We start from the raw sequence: 23,606 nt of genomic DNA, 5'->3' as shown, positions 1-23,606 counted from the left end.
ATTATGCCCACACAAAAACCTGCACACAGAGTTTTATGGCAGTTTTATTCATAATTGCCACAACTTAGAAGCAACCAAGAGGTCCTTCAGTAGGTAGATAAATAAACTGCGGTAAATCTGGAAAATGAAATATTATTCAGTGTTAAAAAGAAATAAGCAGTCAGCAGTATTTTGTAGTTTACCTTGTAGAGGCTTTTCACTTCTCAGTTAGGGCTATTCCTAGTTTTTTAAATTTGTTTTTTGCAGCTATGGTAAAAGGGGTTGAGCTCATGATTTGATTCTCAGTTTGGTTACTGTTGGTGTATAGCAGAGCTACTGATCTGTGTACCTTAATTTTGTATTCTAAAACTTTGCTGAATTCATTTGTCAGTTCTAGGAGCTTTTTTGAGGAGTATTGAGGGCTTTCTAGGCACACAATCATATCATCAGCAAACAGCAACAGTTGACTTCCTATTTACCAATTTGAATGTGCTTTATTTCTCTCTTGTCTGCTTGCTCTAGCAAGGATGTCCAGTCCTATATTGAAAAGAAGTGGTGAGAGTGGATATCCTTGTCTTGTTCCAGTTCTCAATGGGGAATGCTTTCAACTTTTCCCTGTTCAATATTATGTTGGCTGTGCATTTGTCATAGATGGCTTTTATTACATTAAGATACGTCTCTTCTATGTGGATTTTGCTGAGGGTTTTAATCATAAAACATATGCTGGATTTTGTCAAATGCTTTTTCTGCATCTATTGAGATGATCATGTGATTTTTATTTTTAGTTCTGCTAATGTGGTGTGTCACATTTATTGAGTTGCATATGTTAAACCATCCCTGCACCCCTGGTATGAAACCCACTTGATCATGATGGATTATCTTTTTGATATGCTGTTGGATTCAGTTAGCTAATATTTTGTTAAGAATTTTTGCATCTATATCCACCAGGGATATTGGTCTGTACTTTTCTTTTCTTGTTATGTCCTTCCCTGATTTTGGTATTTGGGTGATACTGGCTTCATAGATTGATTTAGGGAGAATTGCCTCTTTCTGTATCTTGTGGAATAGTAGGATTGGTACCAATCAATAGGATTGGTACCAATTATTCTTTGAATGTCTGATAGAATTCAGCTGTGAATCCATCTTGTTCTGAACTTTTGTTTTTTCTTTTTGAGACAGAGTCTCACTCTGTCGCCCAGGCTGAAGTGCAGTGGCTTGATCTCGGCTCACTGCAATGTCCATCTCCCAGGTTCAAGTAATTCTCCTGCCTCAGCCTCCTGAGTAGCTGCGATTATAGGCATGCGCCACCACATCCAGCTAATTTTTGTATGTTTTAGTAGAGACAGGGTCTCACCATGTTGGCCAGGCTGGTCTCAAACTCCTGACCTCAGGTGATCCACCTGCCTCAGCCTCCCAAAGTGTTGGGATTACAAGCATGAGCCACCATGCCCCACCTCTGAATTTTTTTTTGTTGACAATTTTTGTATTACCATTTCAGTCTTGCTGCTTGTTATTGGTCTGTTCAAAGTTTGTATTTCTTCCTGTTTAATCTAGGAGGGTTGTGTATTTCCAGGAATTTATCTCCTCTAGGTTTTCTAGTTTATGCGTGTAAAGGTGTTCATAGTAGCTTTGCACAAACAAATGGAAACACATCCCATGCTCACGAATGGGTAGAATCAATACTGTGAAAATGACAAACTGCCAAAAGTAGTCTACAAATTCAATGCAATTCCCATCAAAATACCACCATCATTCTTCACTCAACTAGTACAAAACAATCCTAAAATTCATATGGAACCAAAAAAGGGACCACAAAGCCAAGCAAAAAGAACAAATCTGGAGGCGTCACATTACCTGACCTCAAACTGTACTATAAAGACATAGTCACCAGAACAGCATGGTACTAGTATAAAGATAGGCACATAGACAAATGAAACAGAATAGAGAACCCAGAAATAAAGTTACAGTCAACTGATCATCAACAAAGCAAACAAAAACATAAAGTGTGAAAGGACACCCTATTCAACAAGTGGTGCTGGAATAATTGTCAAGCCACATGTAGAAGAATGAAACTGGATGCTCATCTCTCACCTTATAAGAAATCAACTCAAGACGGATCAAATATTTAAATTTAAGATGTGAAACTATACAAATTCTATAAGATAACTTCAGAAAAACTCTTCTAGACATTGGTTTAGACAAGGACTTCATGACCAGGAACCCAAAAGCAAATGCAACAAAAACAAAGATAAAAATATGGGACTGAATTAAACTAAAAAGCTTCTGCAAGAAAAAGAAACAATCAGCAGAGTAAACAGACAAACCACAGAGTGAGAGAAAATCTTTGCAATCTATACATGCAACAAAGGACTAATATCCAGAATCTACAAGGAACTCAAACAAATCAGAAAAAAAAATCCCATCAGAAAGTGGGCTATGGACATGAATAGACAATTCTCAAAAGAAAATATACAAATGGCCAACAAACATGAAAAAATGCTCAACATCACCAATGATCAGGGAAATGCAAATCAAACTCACAATATGATATTACCTTACTCCTGCAAGAATGGCCATAATCAAAAAATCAAAAAAAAAAAAAAAACATTGGTGGGGATGTGGTAAAAAGGGAACACCTTTAAACTGCTGGTGGGAATGTAAATTAGTACAGCCACTTTGGTAAACAGTGTGGAGATTCCTTAAAGAACTAAAAGTAGAACTACCATTTGCTCCAGCAATCCCACTACAGGATATCTCCCCAGAGGAAAAGAAGTCATTATACAAAAAAGATACTTGCACATGCGTGTTTGTATTACAGCAGAACAATTCGCAATTGTAAAAATGTGGAACCAGCCCAAATGGCCATCAATCAATGAGTAGATAAAGGAATTGTGATATATATATATATATATATATATATATATATATATATATATATACACACACACACACATATATACATACATACCATGGAATACTACTCAGCTATAAGAAGGAATGAAATAATGGAATTTGCAGCAACCTGGATGGAATTGGAGACTATTACTCTAAGTGAAGTAACTCAGGAATGGAAAACCAAACATCAGATGTTCTCACTCATAAGTGGGAGCTAAGATGTGAGGATGCAAAGGCATAAGAATGATACAATAGACTTTGGGGACTCAGGGGAAATGGTGGGAGAAGGGTGAGGGATAAAAGACTACACAGTGTATAGTGTACACTGCTCAGGTGATGGGTGCGTAAAAATCTCAGAAATCACCACTAGAAAACTTATTCATGTAACCAAACACCAACTGTTCCCCCCAAAGCTATTGAAATTAAAAACATTTTTTTTAAAAAAAGGAAGAAAGAAGCTGTTGAACTATGACAAGACATGGAGGAAGCTTAAATGCATATTACTAAATAAAAGAAGACAATCTGAAAAGGCTACACACTGTGTGAATCCAACTATATGACATTATGAAAAAGGCAAAAATACAGAGACAGTAAAAAATAAATGGTTGCCAGGAGACAGGGAAGAGGGAGGGATAAATGGGTGGAGCACAGAGGACTTTTAGAACAGTCAAAGTATTCTGTATGATACTATGATGGTGTAATGGTAGATACATATCATTATATGTTTATCCAAACTGATAGAATGTATAATATGAAGGGTGAACCTAATGCCAGCAATGGACTTTGGGTGATAATGATGTGTGGGTTCATCTGTTGTAGAAAAAAAGACTGCTTTGATGGGAAATGTTAATAATTGGAGAGGCTATTGATGTGTGGGGTGAGGGAGTATTTGGGAAATCTCTGTCAGCCTTCCTCTTAATTTTGCTGTCAACCTAAAACTGCTCTTAAAATTCTTAATTTAAAAAAGAATAAAAAAGAAGTAAGCCATTCAAGTAAGTGGCAAACTTGTAAGTGGTAGCCTCAGTTTTTTCTGACTTAAAAGTCATCTTACTTTATTTTCAACATTTTTTATAAAGTGGTGTTGTTTTAACTTTTTCCCTGGTTTAAGCAAGTTTTTGAGAACCTAGTAAACTATAAGTAAGTTCTTAAAGAGCGTGAGTTACAGAAAGAACAGAGCAGAATCAGACCCCAAAACACCAAATTTATTGTAATTTTCAAGTACCAACAATATATTTTTGAAAGGTTGAACATGTTTAAGTAAATGAAATAGGCAATCAAAAGTACATGTACACCATGGAATACTATGCAGCCATAAAAAGGAATGAGATCATGTCCTTTGCAGGGCCATGAATGGATCTAGAATCCATTATCCTCAGCAAACTAATGCAGAAATAGAAAACCAAACACCATATGTTCTCACTTTTATGTGGGAACTGAACAATAAGAACACATGCACACGGGGAAGGAAATAACACATCCTGGGACCTGTTGGGGGGTAGAGTAGGGGGAGAGAGAGCGTTAGGAAAAATAGGTAATGCATTCTGGGCTTAATACCTAGATGATGGGTTGATAGATGTAGCAAACCACCATGGCACACATTTACAAAAGCAACAAACCTGCACATCCTGCACATGAACCCTGGAACTTAAAATAAAAATAAAAAAAAAATACAAGCCAGTAATAGAGAGCTGAAAGCATAAAAGTTTATGTTTGCTTTTTATTTTTCTGCTTTGGTCTACAGTGGTTTTATTTTTATCTCTGTTCAAAGCCTGACATCAAGAAAAATGATTTTCCCCTTCTCAGCTTCACTTTATTAAAAATCAAAATCTTCAAATATATAAGTAAAAAAATATATAATACATTTTCATTTACCCATCAACAACATTCAGCAGTGGTCAACTTATAGCTACTCTTGCTTATCAATATCCACTCTTTCCACTTCTTCACTCTCCCTACAGGATTACTTTTATGTAAATTCTAGACATCATTTTAGTTCATCTGCAAATATTTCTGTATTTACCTCTAAAGGCATTCTTTAACAATGTATAACCACAATATCATTACCACACTTAAAAACTATTTCTATTTTCTTCAAATATCTCATGTTACTTTACAATTTGTTTTCTTAAGGATCCAAATAAGATCCATACATTAAAGTTGTTATGTCCCTTAAGTCTGTTTTTATCTATAGATTACTCCTTTATCTCCCACCCCCCAATACACACCTTCTGTAATATATTTATTGCAGCAACTGGATCATTTATCCTATATAGTTTATAATAAACTAAATTTTACTGATTGCCTTTTTATGGTGTCATTCAACATGCTCCTGTATCTCCTGTAAATATTGCAAATTGGTTGTTAGATCTAAAGGCTGATCTAATTGGTAATTAGATCCAAAGTTTGATTTTTTTTTCTGGCAGTAATATTTTATAGGTGGTATCATATACTTCTATGAAGAGGCGTGTCTGTTTGTCTCTCATTTTTTATGTTAGCAACAATTGATAACAACTGGCTAGATTCATTATTTCATTAGGGGTTGCAAAAATGGTAACATTTCAATTCTATCATTCTTTCTTCATTCTTTGGCTAAAGGTATCCTTAAAAAGGATTTTCTGTCATCAACATTTGGTTATCCTTAGACATAATCCATAAAGGAAAAACAGGATAAATGCTTAATTCTTCTCTTTAATTCAAAACAGTACATTCTTATGGATCCCTAACATTCTTCAAAGGTGTCCAATGACAACATTATTTTTAAATTAACATTATTAGGAACAGATAGATTTAAGCATATTTGAGGCATTTAATCTACTGCCTTTGATTTTCTTATTGATTCTCAAATTTTTACCTCTGGCCAATGGTAACCTCTTCAGGGTGACTCCTCTGAGTCTCTTTGATGCATCTTAATACTCTTTCAAATCTGCCTCGCTTTTTAGTAAGAGAATTTGATATTCCAGGCCCATCTTGTACAATATTCAACCCCCAAGCCAGAATTAGATACTTTTTTGCAATGAACTTCAACTCCTTTTAGGGGAAATGTCTACAGAGCACATCTGAGTTACATTTCCTCTTGATATTGAGTTTTATGTTGTTTCTATATACTTTTAAGTGATTAGAACTAGGAAACTATTTTTTTCTTTTTGTTGGGAAAATGCTTCATGACTTCATACTGATACTTTAACTTCAAACTCATATTAATGGGTTTTCATTTATTTTCTTCTACTTGCTATTATATCTTCTTTACCCCATGGAAAAATCCCATTTACAATAATGTCAACAAGCTTACTAACTTGCCTGACCTTAAAATATGTACACACCTGTCTCACAATAACAATTCAATTGCAAAAAAATATAATTTTAAAACAGTTCAATATATGTTTTTGCATTTTTTTTGTCCTTAGGATATCTCATAAAGGTTGTATAGTCAAATATCTGTGTTTGAGTAACTGATACAATTCATCTCTGTGTGATTATAATGCAAACTTAATATATTTATATTTATATTTCACCTCTTTTATCAAACTTTTCTGTTATGGGTATTGGTGTTTTAAAATTTAATTTTAAATAATGATATAATTATGTAAAATATCAAATGTTACCAGGGTCAAACCTAAAACAGGTATATTCAAATAAAATGTAGCTTTTGTTTCTATAACCTTTTCCCCATTGCATTCCTCCTCCAGAAGCAATTGTTTTCTATTATAGTTTTGTTTTGCTTTTAGTTTTTGGTTTATTTTTTCATTTTTTAAAGATAAGTCAATACATTACAGTATATTAAAAATTATCACTAATTACATCATTTGCAGTTCCTCCCATCGAAGGTGAATAATCTATATCTTTACCGCTTTAAATGAAGCTGGCATTGTGGGATTTTTTTTATCAACAGAATGCAGCAGAAGTAACATTGTGGTATTTCTAAGTCTTTGCCTCAGAAGACCTTGCAGCTTTTGCTTTTATTGGAACCTGAGGCAACAATGAAAAACCGTGTGGAGAGAGATCCAGCTGTACCACGTCTTCTAGGCATTCCAGCTGGGGCTCATCCATGTGAGTGAAGCCAGGATGCTAGATATCAATAGCCATAGGACTCTGCACAGATAAGAACAGGAGACAAACCACCCAGTCAACCCACAGTCACATTAAATTAATAAATCATTCTTTTAAGACACTAAATTTGAAAGTGTTTATGTTTTATAAAGCAATGTATAATCCTCAATATATTATACTCACTTAACTTCATAATTAAAAAAAAAATTTTACTATTGTCTGAATATTACTTGATAACAATATATAGAAATATGCATCATTCTTTTATAAAGCTGCACAATACGTCATCATGGGCTTCCCACACTAGGAAACTTTCCTTTACTGATGGCACTTGGTCTGTTTCCATTCTTTCACCAGTACAATAATGGTTCAGAGAAAAGAGTTGTGCATATGTCTTTTTTACATTTTTTAACATGGCTATTTTGATAAAGAATAAAATAGAACTTATAGAAATAAGACACAAACCAATTAAAATTAAAAATTGCTATGACTTAAGTAAACATTTTTGAAGACAGACTGGTAAATTGAGATATAAATCTGTAAAATTATCCAGAATGCAGCAAAGAGCCAAAAAAAATGGAAAAGAAGAAAGAAAGGACAAAAAATAGGTTAGAAAGTGACATTGGTGATGGGAGTTAAAGAAGGAGATAAGAATAGGGGGAAAAACAGTATTTGAAGAGTTTGTGCCTGAAAATATTTAAAACTGATGAAAGATAGAAATTATAGGAGTTAGTACACAAATACTTGTAGTTAAATTAAAAGAAGTCCTTGCTAGGTACGTTATAATAGAATTGTAGACACCAAAAACAAAGAAGATCTTTAAAAAGGCTGAAAGAAAAGAAGATTACCTACAAAAGAACCAAATTTATCCTGACAGCTGCCTTCCCAATAGCAATACTGGAAACTAGAAGCAAAGTGAATAATGTATTCAAAGAGATGGCAAAAAATAACTGTCAAGCTAAAACTGTACACCCAGAAAAAACTGTCCTTCCAAAGTGAAGGCAAAATAAAAATATTTTCAAGTAAAAAAGAAATCCTGAGAAATTTTACCACCAACAGACTCTCATGAATAAAGTCTAAAAAATGTACTTTGAGAAAAGAGAAAATGATCCAGAGAAATGGTCTAATGTGAAAGGGGCAATGACAAGCAAAAAATAAGTGTAAACATGTAAGTAAGTATGTCAATATGAATGTGTATAAAAATAATAGTAACAAAATTTGTAGGACTATAAAAACAAAATCATACTAAAATAGCAGAGAAAAATAGAATGATATTTGTGAAATTGCTTATTTAAGTTAAAGCCTTCTAAACTGATTGTTTTGATAAAAAGAAGGGTAAAGATATTGATTAGTTTTAGAATTAACTGTGCATATTAAAAGGAGTAGTAACTAAAAGCATAAAACAAAATACATAGCATGAAAATAGAATGCATAATTTTCAAATAGCTAGAAAAATGGAATCAAAGCAACTATTTAATCTCAAACAATAAAGAGGAAAAATGAAACAGAAAATGTAGTACAAATAGAGTCCAAAGAAGATAAGATAAAATTAAGGAGCCTAAATAATTCAAATGAATTAAGCTTACAAATTAAAAGAAAAACATATTCCAAAAACTTAATTTTCTGTCTCTATGTTGCTTAAAAAAAGACACATATACATTATAAAAACAGAAAAAGCTAAAAACTAAAGACTGAGAAATTATATAAGAGGTGAATACTAACCAAAGTGAAGCTATTGTTGCTTCTAGATAAATTAAAACTAGGGCAAAAGGCATTAATGAAGAATGCAATTTACTAAAATGATCTATTAAAATCTTTTGGCACAAAATAATATTGCTTCAAGATCCATAATGAGAAAGTTGAAAGAAGTATGTAGCAAAATTGATAAATTCACCACCACAATGAATCTCACTAATTAGTACATCAATCAAATAAAAAAGAGATCAGCTGAGACAGAAAAGATCTGAACCACAAAATTAACAAGCATGGTCAATGGACTTCTACAGAATCATGTACACAACATTAAAAAATATATTCTTCTGCATAAAGGGAATTTTTTTATATACTTTAAGTTCTGGGATACAGGGGCAGAACATGCAGGTTTGTTACATAGGAATACATGTGCCATGGTGGTTTGCTGCACCCATCAAGCCGTCATCTACATTAGGTATTTCTCCTAATGCTATCCCTTCTCTAGCCCTCCAACCTCTGACAGGCCCCAGTATATGACATTCCCCTCCATGTGTCCATGTGTACTCATTGTTCAACTACCACTTATGAGTGAGAACATGCAGTGTTTCATTTTCTGTTCCTGTGTTAGTTTGCTGAGAATGATGGTTTCCAGCTTCATCCATGTCCCTGCAAAGGAAATGAACTCATCCTTTTTTATGGCTGCCTAGTGTTCCATGGTGTATATGTGCCACATTTTCTTTATCCAGTCTATCATTGATAGGCATTTGGGTTGGTTTCAAGTCTTTGCTATTGTGAATACTGCTGCAATAAACATACATGTGCATGGGACTTTATAGTAGAATGGTTTATAATCTTTTCGGTGTATAACCAATAATGGGATTGTTGGGTCAAATGATATTTCTAGTTCTAGATCCTTGAGGAATTGCCACATTGTCTTCCACAACAGTTGAACTAATTTGCACTCCAACCAACAGTGTAAAAGCATTCCTATTTCTCCACATCCTCTCCAGCATCTGTTGTTTCCTGACTTTTTAATGATCACCATTCTAAGTGGCATGAGATGGCATCTCATTACGGTTTCAATTTCCATTTCTCTAATGACCAGTGATGATGAGCTTTTTTTCATATGTTTTTTGGCCACATAAATGTCTTCTTTTGAAAAATGTCTGTTCATATCCTCTGCCCACTTTTTGATGGGGTTGTTTTTTTCTTGTAAATTTGTTTAAGTTCCTTGTAGATTCTGGATATTAGCCCTTTGTCAGATGAGTAGATTGCAAAAATTTTCTCCCATTCTGTAGGTTGCCTGTTCACTCTGACGATAGTTTTTTTTTGCTGTGCAGAAGCTCTTTAGTTTAATTAGATCCCATCTGTCAATTTTGGCTTTTGTTGCCATTGCTTTTGGTGTTTTAGTCATGAAGTCTTTGCCCATGCCTATGTCCTGAATGGTATTTCCTAGGTTTTCTTCTAGGGTTTTTATGGTTTTAGATATTATGTTTAAGTCTTTAATCCATCTTGAGTTAATTTATGTATAAGGTGTAAGAAAGGGGTTCAGTTTTAGTTTTCTGCATATGGCTAGCCAGTTTTCCCAACACCATGTATTAAATAGGGAATCCTTTCCCCATTGCTTGTTTTTGCCAGGTTTGTCAAAGATCAGATGGTTGTAGATGTGTGGCATTATTTCTGAGGCCTCTGTTCTGTTCCATTGGTCTATGTATCTGTTTGGGTTCCAGTACCATGCTGTTTTGGTTACTGTAGCCTGTAGTATAGTTTGAAGACAGGTAGCGTGATGCCTCCAGCTTTGTTCTTTTTGCTTAGTATTGTCTTGGCTACACGTGCTCTTTTTTGGTGCCATATGAAGTTTAAAGTAGTTTTTTTCTAATTTGGTGAAGAAAGTCAATGGTAGCTTGATGGGGATAGCATTGAATCTATAAATTACTTTGGGTAGTAAGGCCGTTTTCCCAATATTGATTCTTCCTATCCATGAGCATGGAATGTTTTTCCATTTGTTTGTGTCCTCTCTTATTTTCTTGAGCAGTGGTTTATAGTTCTTCTTGAAGAGGTCCTTCCCAGCCCTTGTAAGTTGTATTCTTAGGTATTTTGTTCTCTTTGTAGCAATTGAGAATGGGAGTACACTCATGATTTTGCTCTCTGTCTATTATTGGTGTACAGGAATGCTTGTGATTTTTGCACAATGATTTTGTATCCTGAGACTTTGCTGAAGTTAGTTATCAGCTTAAGGAGATTTTGGAATGAGACGATGGGGTTTCCTAAATATACAATCATGTCATCTGCAAACAGACAATTTGACTTCCTCTCTTACTATTTGAATACCCTTTATGTCTTTCTCTTGCCTAAATGCCATGGCCAGAACATCCAATACTATTTTGAATAGGAGTGGTGAGAGAAGGGATCCTTGTCTTGTGCCAGTTTTCAAAGGGAATGCTTCCAGCTTTTGCCCATTCAGTATGATATTGGCTGTGGGTTTGTCATAAATAGCTCTTATTATTTTGAGATACACTCCATCAATACCTAGTTTATTTAGTGTTTTTAGCATGAAGGGGTATTTCCTGCATTTCCTAAATTTGAATGTTGGCCTGTCTTGCTAGGTTGGGGACGTTGTTTTCCAAGTTGGTTCCATTCTGCCCATCACCTTCAGATACACCAATCAAATGTAGGTTTGGTCTTTTCACATATTCCCATATTTCTTGGAGGCTTTGTTTGTTCCTTTTCATTCTTTCTTCTCTAATCTTGTCTTCACGCTTTATTTCATTAAGTTGATCTTCAATTTCTGATATCAAGTGGAAGCACTTGATCAATTCAGCTATTGATACTTGTATATGCTTCATGAATTTCTTGTGCTGTGTTTTTCAGCCCCATCAAGTCATTTATATTCTTCTCTAAACTGCTTATTCTAGTTAGCAGTTACTGTAACCTTTTATCAACGTTCTTAGCTTCCTCGCATTGGGTTAGAACATGCCCCTCTAGCTCAGAGAAGTTTGTTATTACCCACCTTCTGAAGCCTACTTCTGTCAATTCGTCAAACTCATTCTCTGTCCAGTTTTGTTCCCTTGTTGGCGAGGAGTTGTGATCTTTTGTAGGAGAAGAGATATTCTGATTTTTGGAATTTTCAGTCTTATTGTTCTGGTTTTTCCTCATCTTCCTGAGATAAATCTACCTTTGATCTTTAATGTTGGTGACCTTCAGCTGGGGTTTTTGTGTGGACTTCCTTTTGGTTGATGTTGATGCTATTCCGTCCTGTTTGTTAGTTTTCCTTCTAACAGTCAGGTCTGCAGGTCTGCTGGAGTTTGTGGGAGGTCCACTTCAGACCCTGTTTGCCTAGGTATCACCAGCAGAGGCTGCAGAACAGCAAAGATTGCTGCCTGCTCCCTCCTCTGGAAGCTTCATCCCAGAGGGGCACCTGCCAGATGCCCACTGGAGCTCTCCCGTATGAGGTGTCTGTTGACCCTTGCTCAAGGTGTCTCCCAGTCAGGAGGCACTGGGGTCTGGGACCCACTTGAGGAGGCAGTCTGTCCCTTAGCAGAGATCGAGTGCTGTGCTGAGAGATCTGTTGTTCTCTTCAGAGCCAGCAAGCAGGAACATTTAAGTCTGCTGAAGCTGTGCCCACAGCCACCCCTTCCCTCAGGTGCTCTGTCCCAGGGAGATGGGAGTTTTATCTATAAGCCCCTGACTGAGGCTGCTGCCTTTCTTTCAGAGATGACCTGCCCAGAGAGGAGGAATCTAGAGAGGCAGTCTGGCTCGCTTCTGCATAAAGGGAAATTTATGGAAATTTCCCATATACTAAGCCATGAAACAAATGATACGCATACCCACAGCAACAGAACTGAAAAAGAAAAAATAGGCCATGTTTTCTAAGCACAATGCAACCACTTATAATATAACAAAAAAAAAAAACCCTAGGTTTCCTAAATTACACTTAAAAAAAAAAACACTTCAAGGAAGAAATTATAATGAAAACTAGAAAGTACTTAAAAGGGAATAAAAATAAAAATACCGTATACTAAAAATTCATTAACATAGTTAAAGTTGTCTTCTCGGACTTTTGGCTAAGATCAAGTGTAAAATAAAAATTTAGTTTTCAAGCTTACATTTGAAAACTTAAAAAACTAAAAAATGATGAGGTATGCATCCAATTTAAAAAGTCAAAGTAACAGAATAATCCCAAATCAGGGGAGATAAGGGATTTTTTTTAAAGAACAGGAATTAATGAGATAGATAAAAACACACAGGACAACAGAAAGTCTTGATAAAGTGAAAAGTTTGTTCTTTGAAACAAATTATCTCTGGCAAGATGAACTGGGTGAAAAAAATAATAAAAGGCACAAATAAACAATACTAGAAATTAACAACAAATTAACTAGAGATACACACAGCAGAGATTATAGATGTATGTGTGTGAGTGTGTACGTGTGTGTATGTGTATGAAATAAGCAAGTACTTTTGCCAAAAATTTTTAAATGTTAGATAAAATGGGAAAATTCCTAGAAAAAAATATAACTTAACAAAGCTGAAGAGAAACTGCAAATCAAAATGGTCCATAAACATCAAAGATATGAATCAGGAATTAATGTGTTCACAAATAAAAGATCAGGTCCAGAGAATTTTATTGAATTACCAAGAAACAATTCTAATTGTATATAAATCTTTCCAGAAAACAGAAGTAGAGGGGATGCACTCAAAGGAATTTTAGGAAGGAGGTATAAAATTTTTCCCAAAATTAAATATGGAAAACAGGATATTTACTTATGAACATAGATACAGAAGTGTGTGTGTGTGTGTGTGTATGTGTGTATGTGCACACGCGTGTGACCAACTGTGCATTAATTTCAGGAATGAAATGTTAATGTGAGAAAAACAGATTAATTTAAATCACCACTTTAGCAAGTTAAAGATGACAAAGTGGTACAGCATAAAGAGAATATTTAATAACACTGTATACTGAAAGTTTGCTAAGAGAATAGACTTTATGTGCTCTTACCACACACACAAAAAGGGTAATTATGCAAGGCAATGAATAGGTTAATTTGCTTCACGGTAGTGTAATAATTTCATTATGTATATGTACATCAAAACACCATGTGATATACCTTAAATATATACAAAAATAAAATAAAGATGACAAGATGATTCATCGAGAAGATGCAGAAAGTGGCCAGGTGCAGTGGCTCACACCTGTAATCCTAGCACTTTGGGAAGCCAAGGTGGGTGGATCATTGAGTTTGAGACAAGCCTGACCAACATGGCAAAACCTCCCCTCTACTAAAAATACAAAAAAATTAGCCGGACATGGTGGCAGGTGCCTGCAATCCCAGCTACTTATGAGGCTGAGGCAGGTAAATCACTTGAACCCAGGAGACAGAGGTTGCAGTGAGCCAAGATCATGCCGCTGCACTCCAGCCTGGGCAAAAGAGTGAGACTCTGTCTCAAAAAAAAAAAAAAAAAGAAAAGAAAAGATGCAGAAAGAGGGTTCAACAGTATTTTACACTTACTTACCTACTTATAATTAAATTATAATATAATTAAATATAATTTCCCACCTATTTATACCCAAAAGATACCTCTTGGTAAACTAATAATAGGAAGAAATTTATTTTCCCTTTTGCAGGTAATCTACCACAGCTTTACAGCAGTCAACAAACTTTCTCTAAATCAGGAAGAAGTAAGGACTCCAGCTGTTACAGCCCCTTTTCAACACTGTACCTGAGGCCACAGCCAGAATGGTCAGGATTGAAAAACAAAGAAGCAAAAGCAACTAATGGTCTCAGAAGTCCACTTAGAAAGCAAACAGAATCTGTGCCCAAGTTATTGGAATTAGCAGTAGAGTTTAGCGGAGTTACAAGACAAAAATTCAATGTACAAATAGTGATTGCATTTCTGTCATGATTATCCTAGTCCATTAGTACTGCTATAACAGAATACCTTAGACTGGGTAATTTACAAATAACAGGACTTTATTGCTCACAGTTCTGGAGGCCAGGAAGTCTACCATCAAGTTTTTGGCAGATTTTGTGTCTAGTAAGGGCTTGCTCTCTGGTGCCTTCTTGCTGAGTTCTCACATGGCAGAACAGAGGAAGGAGGCAGCTAGCTCTCTGAAACCTTTTATAAGGGCATAAATCCCATTCATAAGAATGGAGCCCTCATGACCTAATCACCTCCCAGAAGTCACACTTTCTAATACCATCACTTTGATGATTAGGTTTCAACATATGAATTTTGAAGGGATGCACACATTCAAACCATAGCAATAGGAATACAGAGTTAGAAAATATTCAAACTAATAACAAAATATAACATTTGTAGTACATATCTAAAAAAATGACATTTAGGGAGAAAATGATAAATGTTTTTAAAATATCAAATAAGAAAAGGAGATACTATGTTCATAGATAGGAAAATTTAGTATTGTAATGTTAAATTTTTCAAATTAATTTTAAAAATCAATGTAATTCTAGTTAAATTACAGCAGAGTATGACATTGACAAGAATGACATTGAAAGCAAACAAAAGAAACAGAACTGAGAACCTAAAAATATGTCGGGAAACTTGACATACAACAGAGGTGACATTGTAAATCAGTAGAGGAATTCGAGATAATTTAACAAATGATACTGATGCACTAGATCATCCCCATGGAAAAACAAATTGGATCAAATCTTTCGTGACACAAAAGTCAATTCCAGGTGGAATAAAAATTTAAATTTGAGATGGCATTTTAAATGTTTCATATGGTTGATTAAAAATGATTATGTGGGGAGTTGAAAATGTGTAAATTTAACAATTATAATTCTGATGTTATGGTCTACAGTAATTGTTGCATATGTGTACCAGGAAATACATAAGATAATGTTTATACCAGTATTGTCTATAATTATAAAAAATAAAAACATCCTAAATGTTCTTTACCAGGAGCACAGATAAATAAATAATATGTGAATGTGTGTTGCAATATAGCCACAAAAATTAAAAGGAAGGTACATGACCTTTGTGCATGAACGTGAAAGAACTCCACAACTCAGGATAGTGGTGACCTGCTGCAGAAGTACTCAGTCACAAAGAGGATGCACAGAGCTTTGAAGGCTAGTTGTGATTTCTCACGTTGAGTAGTATGCAAACAAAGGCTCTGAAAAGTAATTGTGTACCTTCTGTATATGTAATATATTCATTTTTATGTATGAGATAGTTTACAAGTCTAAAATTATAATAATTTTAAAAGAAGAAAAGGATTACAAAGGATATTTACATTATATTTTATATATAATTGGAGGTGGTTTACCAAACCCTCTGTTTTTGTTGTTGTTGTTGTTGCTTGTCTGTTTTGTTTTTTGGCTTTTGGGTTTTTTGAGACAGAGTCTCGCTCTGTCACCCAGACTGGAGTGCAGTGGCACAATCTTGGCTCACTGCAACCTCTGCCTCCCGGGTTCAAGCAATTCTCCCTGCCTGAGCCTCCTAAGAACTGCAATTACAAGCACCCACCAATATGCCCAGCTAATTTTTGTATTTTTAGTAGAGACAGGGTTTCGTCACGTTGGCCAGGCTGGTCTCAAACTCCTGACTTCAGGTGATCCGCCCACCTCAGCCTCCCAAATTGCTAGGATTACAGGCGTGAACCACCGCACCTGGCCACTGAACCCTCTTAAATTCTATGTTAGGAGCCCCTGCTAGAAAAAGTTTAACCTCCTATATTTTTAGAGCCAGAGATGTAACCAAGCTCTCATAAACCAAAAGTTAGATCAGGCCCAATCCCAGAGAGGGAATCAACTTAGGCAATCATTGAATCAAGTTCAAGAAAAATCAAGAAAAATGAAAACTAAAAACAGTTAGCTCATTTACTTAGCACTGTACAAACCAGAGTTCCTAGACATTGGTGATGGTAATCCAGTTTTCATTTTCTAGAATTCTTGAGATCACTGGTAGTGCAAATGCATATTGAGGGTACAGAGGAACATTCAGGAGTGATGCTTCAGTGATCTGCCTAGGGGTAAGGAGTTGTTACAAGCATTACAGTTTGCTGGAACTCACAGTTCCTTTTGGCACTAGGTACTTTGACATATTTAAAGATGAAGCCAGGGCAGTCAGAGATAAGGTCTCTGACTTATCATTAGATTAAAATATGAAAGATCTGAAGATATGAAATTATACTAGTAGGTTCAGATCTGCTTTTTGAACAATGACCTTCACTTTCTCATACCCTAAATATGAGAAAATATTTACTAATAATATTAGCTTTAGACCATTTTAATATTGTATATCTATACCAAAAGTGTCAAACCAAACTAGTATACACACTGAGACAACTTAGGGTTTTACATATGGGACATGATGAAAAGAATCAAAAAGAGAGTAATTGGCTTATATTTAAAATATCAATGGAAATAAATTCCCTGAGAAGCTGAGCTTATTATATATTTTAATGAATTTGAAGCCTACTAAAAGAGGGCCTGATATTTGTCTCCTTACTCTTACATCTGGAAATGTGGTCATTTAGGACAGAATCATAGATAAGATACCTCTGGATGTAAATCTCACTTTCGTAGGAACCCTAGGTATCCAAGGGGAAATATCAAGAAAAAAGATTCACAGGTAAGCAGTAGGGCTCCAAATGAGGGGATAAAAGCCACTGAAGGGAACGGGTGAAAGGCAGACCTTCTGCAAACCCCCATATTGTGCAGTCATGGCCATGTTGCACATAGTGGGCAGATTTCTATTCTGTGTTTTAACACTTTTAGATGTAGGGTGTGATGCTATAACTTTTATCTGGTCAACGATTTTCCTCACTATTTACTCTCCCTCTCTTTCTTCTCTGCTCTAATATTGCAGATCCCAAGAAAAATATTTGGCAAGTTGTTCCAAGTTGTTGAAATAGTTGGCAAAACAAATCCCTAAGAAATTGAAACTTTCTAATCTGATCAAATAAAATGTTGAATACGGCTTACTGTCAAGATGAGTTACAGCCTTTAGAAACTAAAAGAAGAATTCATGAAGAAATGCTGAAAAGTTTCTACAGAGAACATTGCATTTTATTAACAAGTTTAAAACATAAGCCTAGCAAACCACAGGAGATATCTTTTTCTTAATTCAACTTTATTAACTTCGTTTGATTAAAAGCATCAATATTTATGGGGCAGAAATTTCCAATTGTCTCTTAAAAATTGGGTTTTTTTGTTATATAAGAGAGATTATGCCATGAAGATAGTTTAGTAAAGAACCATTCTTCACACATTTTCATGCAGCATTTCTGTTTACTCAATAGTTATTATATTCACCCAGTAGCATCCCTGGCTTGGAATTATTGTTTGGGAAAACAAATGGGACTGTTTTCATACTCTGAGAAGACGTTTTTGAGCAGATACATGCTGAGATGCTTGCAAATTAGAAGGTGGACACCTTGGGTGAACTACAAGGAGAAATCATTCCAATCAAATAAAATAGGGCTTGAGAGAAGGATGAGGAGAATAGAAATTTGGTGAAAGACAGAAAAGGAGAAAGAGAGTGAATGAAGGCCTGAAAAGAGATTTGAACGACACTTTACCAAGGAAGATCTATGGATGACAAAATAACATCAAGAGATGCTCACCACTATTAGTCATTGGGGAAATGCCAATATAAACCAAAATAAGTTACTACAGTGTATCCACAGGATGGTTAAAAGAAAAAATTGAACGTTGGTAAGGATGTGGAGCAACTAGATTTCTTATACACTGCTGATAGGAATATAAAATGATGCAGTCGTTAGCTTTAGACTTTGAAAAATACTCTCAAGTTTATTGTGGAATTAGACACAGGGACTCAGTAATTCCACTCATAGGTATGCACTTAAGAGAAATGAAAACATACATCCATAGAAAGAATTGTACACCTTGAATTGTACAACTTCAGAAATGTTCATAGCAACATTATTTAGAATGGGGAACAACCCAAATGGCCATGAGAAAGTCAATGAATAAACTGATTCAAACAATGGAACATGACTAATTAATGAAATGGAATGAACTACTGGTATAAGCAAAATCATGGATATATCTCAAAACATTCTGGAAGCCAGATACAAAACAGTAGATACTGCATGATTCCATTTCTATGAAACTCTAGAAAGTGCAAACTAATCTGTCCAGACATAAAGTAGATCAGTGGTTGCCTAGGACTGGGGAAAGGCGTATTGACTGAAAACTTTTGGAGTGATGAAAATATTATGAATCTTGATTGGAGAAGCAGTTACATAAATGTTTACATTTGTTCAAATTCATCCAATGTTATATTTTAAATGGATTATATTTTAAATAATTTGAATTACAGTGAATGTGAATTTTACCTCAGGAAAAAAAAAAATTTAAACACATACACAGACAGGGTACCTGAGAAGAATGAAAAACATGGTGAAGGAATTAGAAGACAACAAGCTTTTTTAGTCTTAGAAAATATGTCAGAGTTAGTACTAGATATAAAAATTGTCATACTGGGCCAGGCGTGGTGGCTCACGCCTGTAATCCCAGCACTTTCGGAGGCTGAGGTGGGCAGATCTTCCGAGGTCAGGAGTTCAAAACCATCCTGGCCAACATGGTGAAACCCCGTCTTTATAAAAATACAAAAAAAAAAAAATTACCCAGGCATGGTGGTGTGTGCCTGTAATCCCAGCTTCTTGGGAGGCTGAGGTAGGAGAATTGCTTGAGCCGGGGAGGCGGAGTTTGCAGTGAGCCAAGATCGCACCACTGCACTCCAGCCTGGGTGACAGACCGAGACTTTGTCTCAAAAAAAAAAAAAAAAAAAAAAAAAGTCATTCTGAAAAACGACCCGTTGGGTCCTATGCTTACCACCTGAACCTCAGCATCACACAACATACCTTTGTAACTGACCTGCACGTGTACCCCCGGATTTTAAAATAAAAGTTTAAAAAGAGTGAACAAAACAAAATCAGGGAAACTATTACAAGTTCAAAAAGTTAAGAGAAATCCTAACCAAATGCATTTTTGGACTTGTTTAGATTTTGTTATGTGTGAAAATGGCATCACAGTAATTTTTAAATAAACAAAATTTTTCAAAAGCTACAAAATATAAAAAACAAAAATTGTCATAGCATTTTGGAAGGTTGGAAGGAAAAGAGGAAGCCAGGCCCTTAGCTGTGAATCAACCTGACAGGTCATTGACCATGCAGGTTTTTATCTGTGGTTGTTCTGATCAACAATTTTATCCATGATTTTGGTTCTTTCTGGTCTAATATTTTATGATTCTGTGTTCAGTGATAATGTTTTAACATGTGTTCATCAAACCTACAGAAAGCGTATAGCTAAAAATGATAGCTAGCTAATACTTTGGATGACAGATTCTGGATTCAAAATCATTTTGACATATAAGAACACTGAACTGAAGCCAACCAGATAAAATTTTAAAGGACAAATCTCTTGAATTTAGGTTTAAAAATTCAATTGGGCAGATATTGTTGTGGAAAAATCTGGTTTTCTTTTTAAAAAAAACACCTATTTCCAGAAGGAGAAAAATTCTTTTTAATAGACTATATGTGTATATATGATTCCATCTATATAAAATTCTAGAAGATGCAAACTAATCTACAGTGACATAAAGATCAGTGGTTTGCTGGGGTCAGGGGTAGAGGATCTATTGACTGAAACGCGGTATCAGAGAACTTTTGCAGTGATATATATATACACAACTTATTGCAAGGTAAATGAGCCAATTGTCAAATGATTACTAAAAATCCCATTCAACATGAGACTACGTGAAGAGAAGTAGACATCCAGAACATTGTAAAGAATAGCCTCACCTTGTTCTGCACTAGTCAGACCACATGTGAAATATTTTGTTCAATTATTAATGGCAGATTATAAGGAGAATACCTGAAAAGGAGACAGATCTGTTGAAAGATTCTCAAAAACATGTCAGAGATTAGAATACCAAAGTGAAGAAAGTCATAGTAGTTTCCAAATTTTGAAAGCACTGCAACATACAAGAGAAACAGAGAGTGCTCTGTATTAAAGATTGGGGTTAATGTATATAAATCACAAAGAGGTAGAAATGAAAAAATTGAATACATCAATCAGTTCATAAGGGTATGAATGATCTCCGGATGTACAAGGTAGACTTTCACTGAAACTGAGCAAAGAATGCATGATCGAATTACAGAGATGTCATATGGGAATCCTGATGAGAAGTGGGAATAGATGTCACTAACTATAGAATTGTAAAGGTGGAATTTGACTCAGTCTTAATAGTGGGAAATATTTGGAAAGGCAAAGAAATAGGACAGGGATGGGGTTGGTAGGTTGGGGAAAGAAACAGCATATATAATAACACAATGATGTGAAAATTAGGGCAAAAAATGTCAAATGTGCCTAGCATGTAAGAACCCAATCTGGCTAAAATGCAGTGCTGTTAAGGAAGAGCACCCAAATTAGCCTGGGAACATAAGAATAGCCTTGTGGCTGGGCACAGTGGCTCACGCCTGTAATCCCAACACATTGGGAGGCCAAGGCAGGCAGATCACTTGAGGTAAGGAGTTTCCAGACCAGCCTGGCCAACATAGTGAAACCCCGTCCCTACTAAAAAATACAAAAATTGGCCGGGCATGGTGGTATGCACCTGTAATTTCAGCTACTCAGGAGGCTGAGGTGGGAGAATTGCTTGAACCTGGGAGGTGGAGTTTACAGTGAGCTGAAATCATGCCACTGCACTCCAGCCTGGGAGACAGAGCAAGACTGTCTCAGAAAAAAAAGGAAAAATAAAAGCCTTGATATTAGGACAGGAGGTTTAAAGCCTGACTATACTGAGCCGAAAGCTAGAAGGTGATACTTTCAAATACATTTTAGAGCAGAATGCCTTCCTTCTTTGTTCACACTGTTAATAAAGGGAGGTAATTAAGGGAAGATATTCTTAGAGTTTGCCCATGAGATTAAGAGAATAAGACAGTTCTTTGAAGACGAAAGAAAGGTAAAGTGGGGAGAGTGTTGCGGGAGAAAAGAAAGAATCTAATTAGTTTTGTATGTGTAAGAGAAAATTAAGAGGTGGACGTCAGTGACAGCCTACTAAAGAAATGGACAGTAGAAAATCAACACTGAACAATAACTGGAAGGGAATAACAAAGGGAAATGATCTCAGTAAAGGCCAATCTTTTGAGTTGATCCTATGCGCCCAACTGGCTCATAAAATGACCTAGGCACATGAGAAACTCCAAGGTGATATTTGTTCTGAGAAAGTCAGTATACAAACATGCCTGAGGTTCTTTTATTTGCTGTATTTGTGTTTCTCTATATTTGTTAAGATGGATGAATTCTCTGCTTCATTGAACACAGTAGTTAAAGCAAGTGAAAATTAAATGTTGACTTGGTCTGATTAAAGTATAAATCTAAATGCAGCTTTAAGAGACACAATCAGAAAGTGAGAAGAGAGATTCATTACGCATTTATATATAGAGAGAAATTTGGCTTCTAAATATCCTTACAATGGGTTGGAAGTCATAAAGACAATAGATACAACAGTTTTACTTTAACCTACAGATTATCTCCTATGCATTTAAAACTCTAGAAGATGAAATTACCTACCAAAGGAAATTAAATACTGAAAGCCTAACACAGAAGGCCAAAAAGTCCAATCTCTTTCTTTTGCCTTTTATATAAAGAAAAACATAAGAGTTTTAGTTAAACATCTATATATTCAAATGGCCAATGCACACTTGAACATATGTAAAATTTCAGTACTAGTCAAATAAATCTAAAGTAATGACATATTGTCTATCTAACAAATTGGTAAAAATTAAGAAGATGAATAATATTTATTGGTAATGGGGAGTGACAAACTGAACATATTGTAGAATAAAGTTTTCAACTTACCAAAGTACAATCTAATATACTGTGCATATTTTTTGATTCAGTAATTTTACTTCTAGGAAAATATTCTAAGCTAAATGAGGAATCTGTCTACAGAAGAAAATACAAATTTTCAAAGGAAGCATTGCATATTACAATGCTGCAGACAATTTAAATGCCTCCTAAGAGGGAATTGGATTGAATAAATTATAACATATTGATAATGTAAAATAGTAGAGAGCTGCTTCAAAGGAAGAATTCATCATTATGTATGATTATGTCATTATATATTAGATAAAAATGAGATTGAAATATATATACAAAATGCTATGCTACCCTATATATTTAGTATGTTTCAATTTAGGTAGATAATTAATCTCTTTATGAAAAAGTCTGAAATGGTATGTTTTTAATTGTTATATCTGGCTAGGATTATGTAGATGTTTTTACCTTCTATTCCATAAAGGTAGGCTTTAACTTTGGAATTACAAGCTTGTATTATTTTGTGATCAGCAGAATCAATTGAACAATTCGATCTAATAGACTTCAATATGCCCTAAGTGAAGTTGTAGCTGTACACACAGGTGGCTGAAGTAGAATGTAGAGAAGGTTGTTGGAGTCGAAGAGTTTAATTACCTTTGAGGCTGGATAATTGGATGTGTCATCCTCATACATAATGATGAGAAGAGATTGAATGTAAAAAAAGATCAAATCCTATTGTAACTTTAACAATTTATAAAGTGATAGACAACAAGAAAAGACATAAGCAGTATTGAGTGGCATGGATCTCAAATGACAAAGGCTTTTGACATGACTTTGGAAAAGTGACAGTCAGGAAGGAGAAACAGGGAGCTGGGAGACTATCCACACAACTCTAAACCCTGTGGTTTAGGGAACCAGTAGCCTCCGAAGTTAGGGTTACTAGAGAGGTCTTGCTCTCAGGGGAGACCCAGTGTTCAGCAAAAGCTGGTGGAAGGGCCATGCAGGGAAGATGCTTCAATTTATATAAATTTTTATTGTGAATCTACCACATGCCAGTTGCTGCACCGATTCTTGAGTAACAATTTAATGCTTACAGAAATCACAAGGGAAAAGGTATGGACTGGATGAAAAAAAAAGGAGAGAAGAAGAGAGTAAAGTGAGGATAAAAGTTCATGACAA

General features: G+C 35.2%; 1 long non-coding RNA gene across 1 annotated transcript in view; it reads right to left on the bottom strand.

Annotated features, from left to right (window-relative positions):
• Positions 1-4,055: 4,055 nt before the first annotated feature.
• The window catches only part of LOC134730826 (uncharacterized), a 344,272-nt gene continuing 324,721 nt past the window's right edge, over positions 4,056-23,606 (bottom strand). The window contains exon 5 of the long non-coding RNA XR_010112806.1: positions 4,056-6,963. This is a non-coding gene — a long non-coding RNA (uncharacterized LOC134730826). The remainder of the gene's footprint in view (positions 6,964-23,606) is intronic.

This window comes from Pan paniscus, chromosome 6 (assembly GCF_029289425.2).
Source record: "Pan paniscus chromosome 6, NHGRI_mPanPan1-v2.0_pri, whole genome shotgun sequence".
Classification (NCBI taxonomy): Eukaryota; Metazoa; Chordata; class Mammalia; order Primates; family Hominidae; genus Pan; species Pan paniscus.
Note: the sequence above shows the minus strand (reverse complement) of the source record. Positions and strands in the feature narration are given on the sequence as shown.